The 12,715-nt window shown below is 48.1% G+C and overlaps 1 protein-coding gene across 3 annotated transcripts in view; it reads left to right on the forward strand.

Annotated features, from left to right (window-relative positions):
- Positions 1–877: 877 nt before the first annotated feature.
- Positions 878–12,715, forward strand: part of KIAA0040 (KIAA0040 ortholog) — a 38,802-nt gene continuing 26,964 nt past the window's right edge. Inside the window, exon 1 of one of the 3 annotated variants that reach the window (XR_009219861.1) lies at positions 878–1,297. The gene's annotated coding sequence lies outside the window, so the exon portion shown is untranslated. The remainder of the gene's footprint in view (positions 1,298–12,715) is intronic. The other 2 variants (XM_058540014.1, XM_058540015.1) reach the window with 2 other exon arrangements.

Here is a 12,715-nt window from a genome sequence, read left to right on the forward strand (position 1 = left end):
AGTTGGCTGCACCAGTCATTTTAATGTCCATACGCAGAGGCCAAAGGACACCAGCACTCAAACACGGTAGGGGGAGGGCAGGACCTGGCTCAGCACCTGGCACCTGGTTCCTGGGTACCTGGGCACCTAAGTACCTGGTAAATACAATCAAGAGGGCAGCATCTCAGGTCCATGTCACGGAAGGACTTCCCAAGACGACTCTGAGGTGGCCCCTCCAGGGCCAGGTCCCTGCATTGCCCCCCTCCCACCCACAGAAACCTTGGAGACATTGAACAAGCTCCCTGCCCTGGGGCATCAGAAGCTCTGTGTCTGGAGTCCTGCAGCCAACTTTGGCGCAGGCCTTTCATTTTCTAGCGTTCCAGGGTCTGGAGACCCGACCCATGGAGATCTGAATAACAAGTGGACTGAGGGCAACTGAGGCTGAGAGGGGAAGAACCTCTGAGAAGTTTTTGAAGGCAGTCTCCCCCTCCGTCTCTGCTTCTGACGGCTCCCGATGGGGCATACTTTTCCTCAACGCCTTCAGTGAGTGGCACAAAGACTTTTCGGAGGTGTTGCTAGAGGAGCCGGTCATTTTTGTCGTCAGATAAGGCGTTGGAGCCTTCACCCGGTCTGCCCTATGGCCTCCCTCTCCAACGCCTCCCACCCCCTCTCCAAGAAGGCTGCTCCGTTAGGCAGCACTGGGCTGTTTTCACTTAAGCCGAATTTCCCCCGAAGTATGTCTCAAGTCCCTGGGAACTTTTCTGCATTTGTGAAACGGCCGGGGACCGGCTCCGCAGGCGAGCAGCGCGGCTGTCCTGCAGGAGGCGTGTCCCGGGACGGAGGGGCACCAACACGTAACGGCGGGGCGGGGAGGGGATAACTGGCGGGAAGACCGGGAGGGAGGGCGCGTCTGGGGCGTGTGCGCCCGACTCCAGGGGCACCCGTGATCTGTGGGTCCCGCGTGCAAAGCCTGGGCCGAGCCCGGGGCGCAGGAGAGAGAGCGAGTCCGATTCAGGAAGTCGAGTCTCTGACATCAGGGCAGGACGGAGTCGGAGTGAAACCTCAAAAATGCGAGGCGTGGGCCAACCAGAGGGCAGGGAACACAGAGGGCGCCCTTCTCCCGACGAGCGGCAGGTACGTGCGGCGCGGGGCGGCCCCCGCTGACCGCTCCCCTCCGGACCTAGCTCCGCGTGGGGCGCGCAGGGTCTTCGGGAAGGAAACCTGGACCTTGCCCCTGGTCCCCGATCGCTGTCAGACGGGCAGCCCCGGTGGATCCCTGGCTTCCGCGCCTGCAGGAAGCCCGCCCGTGGACTGAAAGGTGAGTCTCAAGACTTGTGGTTCTTGTGGGTTTTTTTAGATACAGTTTAAGCTGCCCTCTGTTTGGAAGGGAACTTCCTACTCACTTCTTTCTTTAGAAAGATGAGACCAGCCCCAGAGATAAGGAAGATTTAAGGATTATTTCTAAATAGACCCCTACCCCTTCACAGCTTCACTTTTAGTTTGTTTTCCTTCTTCGCGAGGATCCTCAGCAGCCTTGCATCTGCTTCTGGGCTGAGTCCGCATGGGTTCCTAGGGGTTTGGGGTGGAGTTCTCTGACTCCAGTTGACAACGGCTGCCGGTAGGAGCGATTTGAAAAGGACAGATGAAGGAAGGTTCTGCTTGCTACTGAAAAAGTTAAGGCCTGAGACTCTCCAACAAGTATCCTGGGTTTAGCTGTTTCTAAATTATTCTAGGTGGGTGAAGCCAGATTTTCAGTGGGGCTAAGAAACTGGCCAAATCGAAAATATGGCCTGGAGCCAGGGGTGGAATGGGGACCTGTCTGCTGTTCCCTGAGCCTCTAGGGGATTTGATGTGACACAGATTGCCTCCAAACATCTTTGACTCTCTGAATGGTCCCCCTTCCAGCTCCCCACCCCACCCGTGAAGGTAGAGTGGAGGACACAATTAGACTTGTTTCCCTAGTATTTTGAAGACCTTCACAAAATACATGGTGTAATGATAGAGTTAAATAAACTATAGACGTTAGCTGATGGGAACAAAAGTCCTGCCTAACCGAAAGGGAAACCGAAGCAGACAAGTACGGCCGTCATTTCACAGAGGACACTGGCAGCCAGCATGCCAGCTACCTTGAAGGACTGCTCCAGGATTCTGTCGAATGAGGAAGAGGAGGGAAAGGGTACTTGAGCATCTCAGAAGCACCTTCATTCCAAAGCTGTTGCGGTTCCTTCACTCAGCTCCCTGAAGCTGATTTTAAGGAACCCTCATTTTGAAGTCCTGTTAGATAATGCGAGAGCCTTAAGTTATAAGGAGCGGAACTTAAAAGTAGCATTGATGGGACCGGCCCGGTGGCATAGCGGTTAAGTTCGCAGGCTCTGCTTCAGCAGCCTAGGGTCCGCAGGTTCGGATCCCAGGCGTGGACCTACACACCACTCGTCAAGCCATGCTGTGGCAGGCATCCCACATATAAAGTGGAGGAAGATGGGCACGGATGTTAGCTCAAGGCTAATCTTCCTCAGCAAAAAAAGGAGGAAAATTGGCAGCAGATGTTAGCTCAGGGCCAATCTTCCTCACCAAAATAAAAAAAAAAAGGAGCATTGATGTGTCTTGTTCCTAACCCTTTTACAAATGGTTTGCAAGTTCCACCTAAAGAGTACCATCAACCTCCTAGTCTGATATACTTTCCCTTTGCCCAGTGCTGGGCTAGGGAGGCAGCCGCACTGGAAAATCTGATCAGGTCCTTCATTTCCTCTGAAATTCCAGCTCCCCATCCCCACGCCAGAGACAATTTTAGGAAAGAAATGCATTGCAAAACAAATGTTTCTCCAACCTCCATCCTTTGTCAATATTTAGCCTGTGGAATAAAGAAAGGATGACTTCTGCCCTTCTCCCTGAAAACTAAACCCAAGAGAATAATGAACGCTCAACAAGCTACATTACTGATTTCATCAAAGAGGGCAGTGCATCCATCTGATCCATTCATTCAACATTTACCATACCTACTGTGTACCAGGCAGTGTGCCAGGATCCGGGAGTCAAAAGATAATGAGACAGTTTCTGCTTTTGAAGACCCACAATCTGGTAAAGATTTTGAGACAGAAACAAACTATAGTTTAGAATGCAGTCATGCGCCACATAACAATGTTTCGGACATTGACGGACCTGTACAAGTGGGTCCCATGAGATCAGTACCATACGGCCTAGGTGTGGAGTAGGTTATACCATCTAGGTTTGTGTAAGGACACTCCGTGGTGTTAGCACAACAATAAAATCGCCTGACGACGCATTTCTCAGAACTAACCCCATAGTGAAGTGACACGTGACTGCCCAACACATCATAATAGCACAAGCTATGGGGCACTGAAACAATCCAAAGGAGGGAGTGATAGAGTCCCCCAGGAATTACGGGGAAGTCAGCACTGCGGAAGTGATGGATGAACAGGGTGTTGAAAATGATTACGAGTTCCTAAAGGGTATTTCAGGCAGAGGAAAGAGTATAGGCAAAATCAGTGGCAGGTTGCGGGAACTGTGGGTATTGGGGATTACGCTACTACTAAGAGTGGTGGGCTCTCTCCTGTGGCAGTGGGAAGTCGGTTCTGGGTTTTAAGCAGAGGAAGGGTATGGTCAGATTTATGTTTGGAGAGAGAACTAATGGCCAGATGGAGTTTTGGCAGATGGGAAGCAGAGATAAGGAGGACCTCGACTAAGATAAAGGCAGTGGAAACTGAGGAAAAAGAATGGAGTTCAACGGTGTTTAGGAAGTAGAATCAAAAGTACCTGATGACCAAGTGCATGTAGTGAGGGAGGAATGAGTGGAACAGAGGATGATTGTAAGGTGTTGAGCTGGGGATGGGGGATGCATTTTGATGCCTTTAATGGAAATCTCATGAACTATGGGAGGAGTGGGCTTGGGAAGCAGATTGTGGGAGAAGAAGGCAATGAGCACTTTAGACACGATTAGGTTGGATGTGCCCAGGAGATGTCCAAGTGGAGATGTATGGTAGTCAATGGGTGTTCAAGTCTGGAGCTCAGGGAGAGGTGGAGGCTGCTCCAATTTAACTATCCCAGATGTTGTACGTAAAAGCAGTGTTGAAGGCAGCTAAAGAGGCCTGTGATAACACCATCAGTGAGACTACACTGATGCTGAAGAGTCTTGGATTTGTCAGTATTGGCTGACAGATATTATTTTCATATCGTATGGTGACTTCCAGATGACTCTCTCTGGACTCCCAAGGCTTTCTCAGGATGCCTTGCAGGGTGATACCTAAAATGTTGGAGAGAATCCTTAGTTAATGGAACAGAGTACAGATGCATTTAACCAAACAAGCAAATCCCCAGGAACCTACCCCCCATGTGAGAAAGGAATACTTTAGTTCAATTGTAAGATCTGCCAAGGCCTCTCCAGAACTCATACCCCAAGTCTGGTTATTGCACCTGTGTGGGAGAGTCCTACCTTCATTAAAACAAGGATGACTTTCTCAGACTAATTCTAAACTCCTATAGAGTAGTTCTTTAGGTCTGGCTGCCAATGCCCAGATCAGGATCTTATGTGACCTGGAAGAAAAAACCCTTTGACTTGGAACTGGACAGACATGGGTTCAATCCTTGCCCTGACCACTTATCAGCTGCCTTTGAACAAGTCTTTGAATCTCTAATCTTCATTTCCCTTATATTTAAAGTGGGGATAATTATTACTCACCAGGGCAATGGTTAGAATCAGAATCAAATTGAAAAAGAAAGTGCATTTAATGTGCTACATAAATTGTAAGTTTCTATAAAAATGTAAGGGTTTCTATTATCATTATAATCTTGCTTCTTTTGCTACCAAATCAGATGGGCTTTGTAGGCATAGGATCTGGACAGCATCTTAGGCCCAGACTTGCAGCTTTTTAACTGTATGAACTATTTTAAGGCAGTAATTATCAAAGTCTCCTTCCATCACATCAATGGCATGCATCTGTTCTGGCCCCTTCTCTTTTCTCCTCACCTAACGTGGTCAGAGCCCAATGTAGTGAATCCTCCACTAATGCTGATTCAGGCTGTGCACTGTACAGGGCTCCAGGGAGCTCATGGGGCTGAAAGCAGCCAGTATCCCACTTGCTAGACCACAGACCCACCCCACTTACAGCCAAGTCCACCCAGAGGGGATGCTTTTTTCTAATCTTCACCGAGTGCTGCTTAAACCAGCAGTGGCCCTGAATCTGAGCATCAGCTGATGGCTTGGCTATTTCTGTGCTTTTCCTCTGTCCCAACAAGGGAAGCCTGATGTGTTCCAACCCAGTGCAGCTGGAATTTTATGCCAGCATCAAAACTTTCAAGTAAACAGACTTCTGATAGGGGCTGGCTGTTGATGAAGAAAAGGAAGTAACCAGAGACTCAAAGACTTCAAATGAAAAAACACTTTAGAGATGAGCCAGCACCACCCCCTCACTTCACAGACGAGCTAACTAAGGTTCAGGGAGGTGAAGTGTGTGCCCAGGTCAACAGCTGATTAACGGAGGGGCCAGAATCCAAGCTCTCTCTTTCTCCTTTCAGGAATAGTGGACACTCTTGGGGGCTTCTATCACCTGGCCCTTCTCTACCTCACTCACAGGAACACACACAGGCACTCAAATGCCGGCAGAGAGGTCAAGTGAAAAGACTGCCTTGAAGGCTGAATCCTCCCCGAGTGGCCACCTGGGGAAACCACGAGCAGATCTTCAAGATATGCCGGCAGATCTTATCCTTCCAGACAGTCTCCATCCCACACCCATCCCTTCTGTTTCCTCAACTTCAATCCTTAAACTTTTCTCAAGAATTCCCAAAGACCCTTCAAGAAGGGAAACAGCTTTGGGTGCCTTAATGAACTAAAACCCTTTTAGTGTTTCGTGAAACTTATCATGAAGACTGTTTTGAAACCAGTGGATGGGCCAGCATCACACATAAAATATTGATACACAACTTACCATTCACTGAGAAAGGCTCCAAGCAAATCATAGGACCTCATGAGGCTCATCACAGGCACAGTAAGAGATAAAACAGCAGCAGATAGACTTTTTCCCTCTCCAAGCAGCAGAAGGAAGATCTACAGCAAACTCTTTGAAGGGCGGTCCCCAGGGCCGCACGACCAGCTCAGGTTTCTGACTTTTCTCCCATGTCTGCCTGAGCCATCTGAACGTGAGTGGGGATGTGAGTGGACCTTTAGCAGAGACTGGGCAAGGGTAGTTGACTTCCAAAATGAACTTCACACAAACCAAGATTCCTCTCAGGGCAACTCCCAAGGGGCCGTGGCAGTGTCCAAACTGGATCCCAGCCTCTGGGAAGAGACTTGCTCCCACGATGTGAGCAAGCTGTTCCATGGAGTTTGTTGCTAAGAAATGAGAGAAAACCTAATCATTGCTATATTTCTTGGTCCAAATTGAAGATTGTGTTTGTAAGCCATTGCAGACTTGTCGTTGCTCTTAACTGTCCGTAATTTCTTCCTGTTAGGATGTTTTTCAGTTGACTTTTATTCTCCTCAAATACAACCCTAACTTCAAGCCAGATAGACTTAAGGAAAGCCCATCAGCAATTTCTTTTAGTTTTCCAGGCAAGTCGTAAAAGAAAATTGGCAGATGAGAGGGAAAATATATAATAGCAATGAGGATAGTTGCATGTTCTAGTGCTTTTAGTCTTCAGATTGTCCTGAGAAGGAAAAGTTGGGAGTCCACAGGTTTAGAGATGGCTGTAGGGTGGGGGTTGAGGGCAGAGAAAGCATTAGTGGAAACTAGAAAGTTCCATTAGCTTTAGCATTATGGGAACAGAATGGCACACAGTGGACGTGCTGTGTCTTAACCTAAATGACTTGTGACCGTGGCCACCTTAAAGAGAAGAGAATGCTGCAATGTGAGTCTGGCTTTTTCCACCCCAGCCCCAGTAAGATACTGAGTCTGTGTCCTTCTGCTCGTGGCTTCTAATCTTAGATTCTTATGCAGCTCTGCCAATGGGACAAAGTGCCAGCTTTCAAAAGCCCCTCTGCTGTAAAAATCCCTGGCTGTAGCCTGGAGGCTCCAGAGAGCCACTCATGCACACTGGCCTGAAATCACCCAGAAACTAACACTGGGCCAAAGTGACCTTCCCCACAGTTAGGGATCAGGAGTAAACAAATGTTCATCCAACCTTTCTTGGCTCCCACAAAGTTTTAGTGTGCATGCTAGGCTCTCAATAGCCATTTGTGGAATAGTGGTGCTAAGAATTTGAGGCACATAAAAATGACAGCCATTGCTGCCTCCCTCCCACCAGGCTGCTTTATGAGCACATCACAGTTGTTCATTCAACGTCATGCTAGGCAGAAGTGGCGAAGCTAAAAGAGAACACACTGCGCTGAAGGCCAGCCCCGCAGACTTACCCCATCTCTCCAGCCCCTTTCTTGTAAATGACTGATGGCTTCCACCCTCCCTTATCTCTCTCTACCTTCCACTCCCCACCTGAAACATTCCCTCCCACCCAAGGCCCACAATCTGCTAAGTAGCAATTGCCAGCGCAGCATGGCAGCGGCCTAGATTAAAATCTCCAGGCTCATTATGTGGGTGACCCACACCATCCCCTGATGAAACCTCCACTGGGAGAGAGGAGCACATTTGCACACGACACCACCCAGACATGACCTGCTCAGAGCTCTCTTGGTTTCCAAATTAGAAACTCAGATCCTGCCCTGCAGGATATTTGGCCCACAGCCTTCTCAGGTTCAGAAAAAGGCAGTGATGTGCCGGGTGCCTTAGGATACTTGCTGATTTCTAACTACTGTGCTCTTCATAGTTTTGCATGAGGATGTTATTGACCCCTCTGAGGAAAGAGCTGATTTTCACTGTGTTTTCAATGGATGGGATGGCACGGATTTCCACAGCTAGCCATGGAAAGACTATCTCATTTCCAGACAGAAGCACTGTATTTCCCCCACCCCGTCTGGGACAAGGGGACAGGACACAGTCACAGAGCATGTGCCACATGGGGAAGAAGGTCTGATGCTCCTGACTGACATTTTCCAGGAATAAGTTTTCAGTGGTTTAAAAAATATTATTCCTTCAATAAGGAATACTTAAGTCACTGATGTATGTGGTCGTTCAACATTTGGTATTGGAGTGAATGAATAAATACCCACTAAAAAAAAACTGTGACATTTTATACTTCTTAAACAATTAATAATGGGAACTATACCATTCTTTTCCATTTACCATCTATTAGCTTTCAAGAAATTTTACATTATCTTCTCCCATATTTTTTCTTATGGAGGTGAAATTCACATTATGTAAAATTAACCATTTTAAAGTGAAAAATTCAGTGGCATTTAGTATATTCACAATATTATGCAACCACCACCTCTATCTAGTTCCAAAACATTTTCATCACTCCAAAATAAACCCCCATACCCATTAAGCAGTTACTCCATATTGCTCCCTCTTCCCAGCCCCTAGCCACCACCAATCTGCATTCTGTCTCTATAGATTTATCTATTCTAGATATTTCACATAAATGCAATCATACAATATGTGACCTTTTGTGTCTGGCTTCTTTCACTTAGCTTAATGTTTTCAAGGTTCATCCATAGTTTTGCATGTAATGATGCTTTGTGCTTTTTCATGGATGAATAATATTCCACTGTGCGTATATACCACAATTGGTTTATCTATTCATCTGTTGATAGACATTTGGGTTGTTTCCATCTTTTAGCTTTGTGAACATGCATGTACAAGGATATATTTGAGTTACCTATTTTCAATTGTTTTGGGTATATAACTAGGAGTGGAATTGCTAGATCATAAAGAAAGTCTATGTTTAACTTTTTGAGGAACCACCAAACTGTTGTCCCTTCCCCCACGTTTTTATCAGCATACTTATAAATTCACTCTCCTTCCTTGAGGCTAATATGCGTATTAAGTGGCATACTTTTCCATGCCTGGTCTCTTATTTGTGGTCTGTGATCTTATGCTTTAATGAGAGATATTAAATCCTGCCCCTTGTTATCCTAGAGGTGGAGAGTTATTTGGATGCTTAAGAAATCTTAAAAAATGGGTAAACTGTAACTCCTTGGTGTAAGAGAGTAGGAAGCAGCAGATAACGCAGCAGCGTTTGTGGAGCGCTGTGTGTGTGTCGGGCATCGTGCTAAGCACTGCACCTCCTGCCTCTCATTTAACCATCATGACAGCTCAGTGTCATCCCTGTTTTACAAAGGAGGAAACTGAGGTCTCGCCCAGAGCTCAGTCCTCTTCCCCTGGCTCCAGAGTGTTACCCCTAAGCCTCTCCTACAAAGAAACTCTGCAACTGCCACCAGTGATGAATAAGAAGCCGTACTATTTCTCAGGAGCTTACAGTCTGTTTTGGCAGACAGAAAGATAAAGAGGCAGTTATAATACAGTGTAATAAATACTATAAGAGACGTCACAACCTCTCCCATGGGACTCAGAGGAAGGGCACTTAGTCCAGCTCTGGGTGATAGACTTCCCAGAGGAGATGAAATCTAAGCGTGTTATTTGATATGTAAAGCTTTGTGACCCATGGTAAGACTGGACTCTCCCCCAGTCGCCCTTTGGCACCACCACTTCATCCTTGCGTTCCCAGTGTCCAGTATCGGGCAAGTAGCAGCTTCTCACTGAACACAGGTTAATAAACACGCACGCTTTTGCAGGTGGAACTTCCAGCCCCTGTCACGCTGTTACGTGACTCCAATACCTGGACCTATATTTCAGCTCATGGGCTTTCTCAAAACAGATGTGGCCCAGGGATCAGGGGAAGGAGAAGAGAAAACGCCTAGAATGTCTTTTGTTCCTTTATGTCTGAACAGGCCTCATGCGCATAAGAGAAGAGAAGAGGGGATGAAGGGTGAGGAGAGGGGCAGGAGGTCGTTCAAAGAGATTGTGAAGAGATCTTCCACGCGCAAGTGAGGAGACCGTAGAGGGGCCTGGGACCCTAAAGAAGAAATGAAATGAACTGGCAAACCCCTTTCCAAAACCGTAATTTCTGCAGTTCATCTCAAGGTTGTATCATTGCTTCAAAGACTCCTAGCTTACAGCTATACCGTATCTGAGGCAATTCACCTCAGCCGGCAGGTTCGAGAAGTGGTAGCTTCACGGGAGGGTCTAGACTCTCCGGGGTTGGTAATTCTGCCTCCTCTTTCCCAGGGATTTTCAGTGAGATCTGGGTGCCATCAATCCCCTTCAGTCTTCACCTTCCGCTCCTCTCTGCAAAAGGAGAATCGTAGAAACTCTTCGGAGGCCTGGCGGCCTTGCTTTAGAAGGCAGAGCTGCCCCGATGTGGCTCTGGTTGCACTTTTCCCATATGCATTTTTTAAACGTAGTGTCTGACCCTATGCTAGAGGCTGTGGGGAATTTAAGAAACAAACAATGGTCACAGATTCCACCTTCAGGGGCCTACTGCCTATGCCCAGGAGCCTGCGAGCTCTTCACTGCAAGTCCTGCCAACTGGCTCAGAGGTGTGAGAAACAGCCTCTTCCCTGGGGTTAGAGTCTGTCCTGGGATCTCTGCTCCTAGTGCCACCATCTCTTCCCCCAACACCCAGGCTCTGGCTGGCACCACTATCCACATCCCTGACATCTGCTTCATCCTGGTCAGCTGGCTCTCCAGGCTCTGACCAACTTGCCTGAGCCATAAGTGGCTGCTTTTGGCTCCATCCCCAAGTTTAAAAGCTCAACCATTGCAAGGCCTTCTTGTTCTGCACAGTCCCCAGTGCTGGTCCCCTCGACCTGCGGTAGCCCTACCCTGGTCTACCACCCGGTGACCTGGCCCTGCAGAGGCCTCTGCAAAGCTTGTATAGATGTGAAGGCTCGGGCTGCCAGTGATGAATGTAGACACCCCAGCCCTGAGGAGGTAGCATATAGACATATAGCCCTCACACAGACACTCTTAATTCTGGTTCTTTTCCATCCCTCAAGACCATAACCAGTCAGTCAGTTCACTAACAATTGACGGGCATTTATTGAGCATCTACTGTGTGCCAACCCAGAACTAGGCACAGGGGATAACTACAGGAAAGAGCTCTCACACAGTTTACAGTCAGTGGGGAAGCAGACATGAACAGCATCTGCACCATAACTTTTCATGCGTCGTCAGGTGAGGTGAGGTAGGAGAGAGGGACAGAAATTTTCAACTATGATGATCTCTGTGTGACTCCTGTGTAACTCCCCCAGGCCACTAAATCCTCCTTTCCCTCACCCCCATCTGATGGGGCTTGCACACTGGTCAATCTTTGCTACGTTTAACAGGCCAGAGCATCCCTGGCTGGCTCTGCCTGAAATGACAAAAGGCGTCTTTACATGCTACACACGGGAGTCATCGCTGTGGTTCCTTTTGCATCCTTGAGCTCCTTACCATTGGATCGCGAGCTCAGATGCCTAGGGGGCCCTGACAGAGAAAGCTAACATCTCCTGAACACTAACCCTGTGCCAGGCACTGTTTAAAACGCATTATACAGATTATTTAACTCATCTGATTTCCACAACAATCCAACGACGTGGAGTCTGTTCTTATCCTTCTTTTATGGTTGAGGAAACTGAGGCACAGAGAGGTAAAGGGACTTTCCAAGGTCAGACAGCTAGTGGATGGGGGTGGCGGGCGGCCTTTGACCCAGGCTGGTCCACCTACAGAAGTGACACAGGCAGTGTGGGAATATAGGAGGATGTGCTGGGAAACTGGAAAGCTGTGGCTCAAACAAGATCTGGGCATTGGTCACATCTACCTCGTGGGCTTCCAGTTTGCACCCTGTGATCTAGGTTTGTCCCTCTTGGACAGAAATCTCATTTGCTTTCCACCAACCTTGTGCCAAATGTTAACAGTATTGTTACATGGGTGCATGAGCACGTGCGTGTGTGTGTGTGTGTGCATGTGCGTGTGTGTGTGTGTGAGAGAGAGAGAGATCCCTCTGAACTTGTGCCAGCTAGAACCGACTTTGGTGACCCCAGATTTGAAATCAGGATTATGACCAAATTTAAGAAAATACAAAAGGATAAAGTATGTTTGGAGTGAGGGGAGAAGGAGGCAGAAAATTCCCTATGCACTCAAGTTTTCTTACACAATAATCTCCCTTCATGGTCAAACATGAAAAACGTCCCCTGAAGGTCCTTGGGCCCAGCACGTCATCAGCCACCCCCCAGCCCTATCCCTGGACATTCAAGTCATAATAGGTGAGAAAGTGAGGAGGGAGAGAGAGTTTCCCAGGAGCAGCCCTCCTCCTCAGGCCACAACCTTGCGGAGCCCTCCCCATGGGCCAGGCCCCTGGAATGCCCTGGATTAGAGCAGCTGGCTAGGAAAGCACGGAGGGAGGGCTGGGCTGGAGTGAGCTGTTTGAGTGTTGCCGTGGTAACAATGGGACGTTGGAAGGCTCGAGATCTGGGCCGGTGCCTGGGCCACCTTGATTGGATTCTTTCTCTGAGCCAGCTGTGCTTTCCCGAGCAGCCTGGAATGCCTTCGCTCCCATCCTCCCTGCATTTAATCATCCCATTCTCCCTGCAGGTGCCAACTCAAATCATGCCCTCCTTGAAGCCTTGCCTAGATTCCTCATGGAATTAACAGCTTCCTCCTTGCTGCTCCCATAACTATTTGTTTGCATTTCCCTTGAGACCCTTATCTATTCATGCTTTATAGTTCTTCTCCTGTGCATCCATTTCCCCAACAAGAAATAAATTCCTTGACTTCACAGTCTGTATTTTTAGTTCAATTTGGAATCCCTTACCCAAGTAGGTGGCAGGTTTCTACTACTTGTTAGGCAG

This window comes from Diceros bicornis, chromosome 4 (genome assembly GCF_020826845.1).
Source record: "Diceros bicornis minor isolate mBicDic1 chromosome 4, mDicBic1.mat.cur, whole genome shotgun sequence".
Lineage (NCBI taxonomy): Eukaryota > Metazoa > Chordata > Mammalia > Perissodactyla > Rhinocerotidae > Diceros > Diceros bicornis.